Here is a 6,238-nt window from a genome sequence, read left to right as displayed (position 1 = left end):
GTAGATGTCTTTCTGGAACTCTCTAGCTTTCTCCATAATCCAGCGCATGTTTGCAATTTGGTCTCTGGTTCCTCTGCCTCTTCGAAATCCAGCTTGCACTTCTGCGAGTTCTCGGTCCACATACTGCTTGAGCCTTCCTTGTAGAATTTTAAGCATAACCTTGCTAGCGTGTGAAATGAGTGCAATTGTGTGGTAGTTGGAGCATTCTTTGGCACTGCCCTTCTTTGGGATTGGGATGTAGACTGATCTTCTCCAATCCTCTGGCCACTGCTGAGTTTTCCAAACTTGCTGGCATATTGAGTGTAGCACCTTAACAGCATCATCTTTTACAATTTTAAATAGTTCAGCTGGAATACCATCACTTCCACTGGCCTTGTTATTTGCAGTCCTTTCTAAGGCCCATTTGACTTCACTCTCCAGGATGTCTGGCTCAAGGTCAGCAACCACACTACCTGGGGTGTACGAGACATCCATATCTTTCTGGTATAATTCCTCTGTGTATTCTTGCCACCTCTTCTTGATGTCTTCTGCTTCTGTTAGGTCCTTACCACTTTTGTCCTTTATTATGGTAATCTTTGTACAAAATGTTCCTTTCATATTTCCGATTTTCTTGAACAGATCTCTGGTTCTTCCCATTCTGTTGTTTTCCTCTATTTCTTTGCATTGCTCATTTAAGAAGGCCTTCTTGTCTCTCCTTGCTATTCTTTGGAAATCTGCATTCAATTTCCTGTATCTTTCACTATCTCCCTCGCATTTTGCTTGCCTTCTCTCCCCCGCTATTTGTAAGGCCTCGTTGGACAGCCACTTTGCTTTCTTGCATTTCTTTTTCATTGGGATGGTTTTAGTTGCTGCCTCCTGTATAATGTTGCGAGCCTCCACCCATAGTTCTTCAGGCACTCTGTCCAGCAAATCTAAATCCTTAAACCTGTTCCTCACTTCCACTGTGTATTCATAAGGGATTTGGTTTAGATTGTATCTTACCGGCTCAGAGGTTTTTCCTACTTTCTTCAGTTTAAGCTTGAATTTTGCTATAAGAAGCTGATGATCTGAGCCACAGTCAGCTCCAGGTCTTGTTTTTGCTGACTGTATAGAGCTTCTCCATCTTTGGCTGCAGAGAATATAATCAATCTGATTTCGATGTTGCCCATCTGGTGATGTCCATGTGTAGAGTCGTCTCTTGTGTTGTTGGAAAAGCGTGTTTGTGATGACCAGCTTGTTCTCTTGACAGAACTCTATTAGCCTTTGCCCTGCTTCATTTTGATCTCCAAGGCCAAACTTGCCAGTTGTTCCTTTTATCTCTTGATTCCCTACTTTAGCATTCCAATCCCCTATATTGAGAAGAACATCCTTCTTTGGTGTCACTTCTATAAGGTGTTGTAAGTCTTCATAGAATTGGTCAATTTCAGTTTCTTCAGCACCAGTAGTTGGTGCATAAACTTGGATTACTGTGATGTTAAAAGGTCTGCCTTGGATTCGTGTCGAGATCATTCTATCATTTTTGAGATTGCATCCCAGTACAGCTTTCACCACTCTTTTGTTGACTATGAGGGCCACTCCATTTCTTTTACGGGTTTCTTGCCCACAGTAGTAGATATGATAGTCATCCGAACTGAATTCGCCCATTCCCGTCCATTTTAGTTCACTGATGCCCAGGATGTCAATATTTATTCTTGCCATCTCATTTTTGACCACATCCAACTTACCCAGGTTCATGGTTCTTACATTCCAGGTTCCTATGCAATATTTTTCTTTACAGCATTGGACTTTCCTTTCGCTTCCATGCATATCCGCAACTGAGCGTCCTTTCGGCTTTGGCCCAGCCGCTTCATCAGCTCTGGATCTACTTGTACTTGTCCTCCGCTCTTCCCCAGTAGCATGTTGGACACCTTCCGACCTGAGGGGTTCATCTTCCAGCGTCATAACTTTTATATGCCTGTTGTCTTTGTCCATGGAGTTTTCTTGGCAGGGATACTGGAGTGGCTTGGCAGTTCCTCCTCCAGGTGGATCACGTTTGGTCAAAACTCTCCACTATGACCTGTTCATCTTGGGTGCCCTGCTCGGCGTAGTTCATAGCTTCTCTGAGTTCTTCAAGCCCCTTTGCCACGGCAAGGCAGTGATCCATGAAGGGGACGTAAAATATAGAATGCAGCAAAAAGCAACAGCAAGTGTGATGGAGATTCCTGCTTTGCAACTAGCCATGGGACTAAAGGCCACCATTTCCTGGAACAGTCTCCCCTACCCTGGTGCACTCTAGTTTTTGGACTTCAATTCCCATCAGCCCCAGCCAGCATAGCCAATGATTGGGGATGATGGGGGGGTTGGATCCCAGCACCATCTAGAATGCAGCAGATTGGAGGATGCCGTCCTGGAAAGACATGTGACCTTCTTACCAAGATCATAATATCTGCTTGTTTCTTCTGCCACTTCAGGTTTGTAACATACAGTGGGGATGATTTATGGCTTCACAGTAAGGTGCCCTGATGGATATGACAGATTGATCCTGCACCAAAAAGTGGCATTTGCAATTGGGGATGCTGGAGAATATGCCAGGATTGCTGCTTGCATTAAGACTGCTGGTTTGTTTAACGCCACATCTCTCTCCTGAACATCTCCCTTACAGCATGTGTCGATCAGCCGTATGTTTCCAGTCTGCAATGAGCAGATGGAGACAACAGTGTTCGCTTACAATGCAAGACACCCTCTTCTTGTGTGTTTGTGCAGGATTCAAAAACACCTGGTGGTGATGATGTATGTTCTTCTTCCTCACAGTGCGTAGGGACACTTTCCAGTAGTTGTTGTTTAGTCGTTTAGTCGTGTCCGACTCTGGACCAGAGCACGCCAGGCACTCCTGTCTTCCTCCGCCTCCCGCAGCTTGTTCAAACTCATGCTGGTAGCCTCGAGAACACCATCCAACCATCTCGTTGTCTGTTGTTCCCTTCTCCTTGTGCGCTCCATCTTTCCCAGCATCAGGGTCTTTTCCAGGGAGTCTTCTCTTCTCATGAGGTGGCCAAAGTATTGGAGCCTCAGCTTCAGGATCTGTCCTTCCAGTGAGCACTCAGGGCTGATTTCCTTCAGAATGGATGCGTTTGATCTTCTTGCAGTCCATGGGACTCTCAAGAGTCTCCTCCAGCACAATAATTCAAAAGCATCCATTCTTTGGCGATCAGCCTTCTTTATGGTCCAGCTCTCACTTCCATACATTACTACTGGGAAAACCATAGCTTTAACTATACGGACACTTTCCAGTATTTTCCTTCAAATACATCTGTGGTTAAATATTGTACTCTTCTATTTTGCACAACAAATGTTGCCGCTGCCTTAAATTCTGCATTTCCCAAAGAGCACTTATCTCTACTTTTGTACAAGCCAAGTAATCCATACCCAGTGGTTGCATATCCTAAACGAGGAAAACTCTAGCTTTGGCAAATCCCACCCCTCCCCCAATAAATGGGATTTTCTTTACTGACTTTCTGAAACTGTTCTTACTTTCTGTTTTGGTCACTTATCTGTGCATTGTCAGGGAATCTTAAGCTACACACTCTGATAAAGTAGGTCCCAGTGCTGAATTGCTTGCGCTACCGTAGCAATATGCCAAAAGAGGAAAGTTACTTTTGAACCTCAGGAAGAGGCAGGATAGAAGCATATAAAACTCTTTGTGATGAGAGTGAAATTTATCTCCATCACTTATAATTCAAGAACCCATTGGCAGCACAGTCAGGGGAGACAAAAGGAAAGTACTTCTTTGTACAATGCACAATTTACTTATGTAATTTGCTGCAAGGCACAGCAAATTTTGACAGCTCCTTGCTTAGATGCCTTCAAAAGAAGATCAGACAAATTCAAGGATAGTAAGTGTACCGGCTGGATTTGATTGTCACCAGGCGATCAGCACTAAACTGTATTCGTGTCACATGGAGATACCACATGGATGACTCCCTGGTGGCAAGCAAGGTCTATCTCAGGTTAAGGAGGGCCCATAGCACAAAGGAGAAAAAAAGACCTCAACTCAACAGTGCCATCAACTCTCAGGCATGTGGGAAAGACCCAGGACAGGCCAAAATCCCAACAGAAGTGCAGAAATTCCTTCAATTCCTCCCTCATGCCACACCTCCAAGGCCTCCTCTTACGGCGTTGAGAACAAAGATCTGTGCCACAACGCGATTTTTTGATTGAGTTGCCTAAGATCCAGGAGAAAGCACCGCCTTTCAGAAATCCCCTGACGTCAATTCTGCCTTTGAAATCCTGCTAATGTCCGGGAAAATCCAGACATATGACAGCCCTGGTACATCACTTTCATAGATCCGTCAAAGGCCTTTGACCTTGTCAGCCGAAAAGGACTCTTCACACTGCTCAACAAGATAGGATGCCCACCTAAACTTCACAAGATGATTGTGTTCCTCCACAAGAACGTGCTCGGCACTCTCTATTATGATGGCTCATCTTCAGACGCCTTTCCTACAAAGAGCCGTGTGAAACAGGGCTGTTTTCTTGCCCCAACTCTCTTTGGCACATTCTTCTTGATGGTGCTTTCAGATACCTTCAGCTTGACTGAAGGTGTCAGGAGTGCGTGCAGGAGCCAGGCGCTGTGTCCGGTAGGGCTTCGCAGGACTGGGGCTTTCCTAAGTTTGTTCTCAAGAGGCAAGGCGCGGCCGCACAGGTGAGGCACAGCACCTGGTGGCAAGAGTCGGGAAGAGATATAAGGGCAGCATTTCCCTTTGGCTCTTGGTCACAGCAACACGCTGCCTGCATTGCTGTGTTTGGCTTCTTGACTCCTTGCTTCCTGATCCTCAGACCCTTGGCTTCCTGACTCCTGGCTTCTGGACTCTCGTTCCTGCTCCCACCCTGCCATCTTGGCCCTGGTTCCGATGTCCTCTGCCAGGACTTCGACCGCTTCCACTCAACCTGGCAAGTCTCTACACCAACACAAAAGTGTGGTGGGTCCTTACCTGAGAGATGTTGTTTGCAGATGACGCTATCTTGACTCTACACTCTGAGGAAGCTCTCCAGAGACTCATCAGCTGTTTTGCTCAAGCCTGCAGGGAGCTTGACCATACCATCAGCCTCAGGAAGACCAGCCAGGACATGGCTGGCACTCTACACATCAGCATTGACAACCATATGCTTGAGGTGGAAGGCCATTTTGTTTACCTGGGTTCCACCATAACCAGCAACCTCTTCATCGATGCTGAGCTGGACAAGCCTCTCCAAAAGGTATGGGAGAATGAGATGCCCAACAAGATGAAGGTCTGCCAGTCTTGTGTGATGAGCATGCTGCTTTATGGAAGTGAGTTGTGGGCAACTTAAAACTGCCTGGATTTGTGCCACCGCATAGATTGGATGGTGGTTACGAATGAGGGGAAACTGAACCGTGATTGCACACACCTGTTTGTTGAGTACATGCCTTTGATCGCCTTTGACCTGCAACATGGACTTTGTAGTGTTTAAGAAGGAGACCAGCGGTGTTGGTAGCAGCCAGTGGGAAGGACTGCTGTCATGTGCCTGTGTGGACTCCAGAAGTGGAGTCTCTGCAGTTTTCAGAGAGGGAGATGGGGAGTGATGAAGCACCAAAGGCTTCGGCATTGTGCAGCTGCCAGTTTTGCATGCTCCATTATTGACAAAGAATATTTGAGCGAGGCTGCGCTGCAGCATGGGATTTGTAGTCTTTGAAATGTGTTTGATGAATTCTTAAATCTGGGACTCATTCAGACTAGGGTTTCTTGCATTGGGTGAACATGTGTTACAAGATCATGCATCTCCTCTGTGGTGTTTACTCGTGTCCTGCAGTGTTTTTCACTGGTCATCAGTGTTTCTCAAACTTGGCTCCCCTGCTGTTCTTAAGACTACAACTCCCATCATCCCTAGCTACCAGGGCCCGTGATCAGTGATGCTGGGAGTTGTAGTCCAACAAAACCTCTGGGGACCAAGTTTGAGAAAGGCTGAACGAGGCCTGGCTTTTTTTTTTAACCCACCCCATAATATTCCCCCCCTCCTCCCCAACATTTCCAGGTAGCAAGTGATACTGCTTCTCCGCCACCCCACCCGTTTATTTTTATTTTATTTTGTTCGCTCGGCCTCGCAGCGCCCCGACGCGGCCTCTGAGGCGGGAGGCCTGGCCCGTTGCCTTAGCAACCGGCGCGGCCTACTCCAGCCCAGGGGAAAGGCGAGGCCTGCGTGGATTAGATCCCGCCCGTCCTCCCCGCTGGCTTGTGTCGAATCTGCGCCTGCCACTCCGCGGCCG

This window comes from Podarcis raffonei, chromosome 12 (assembly GCF_027172205.1).
Source record: "Podarcis raffonei isolate rPodRaf1 chromosome 12, rPodRaf1.pri, whole genome shotgun sequence".
NCBI classification, from domain to species: Eukaryota; Metazoa; Chordata; class Lepidosauria; order Squamata; family Lacertidae; genus Podarcis; species Podarcis raffonei.
Note: the sequence above shows the minus strand (reverse complement) of the source record.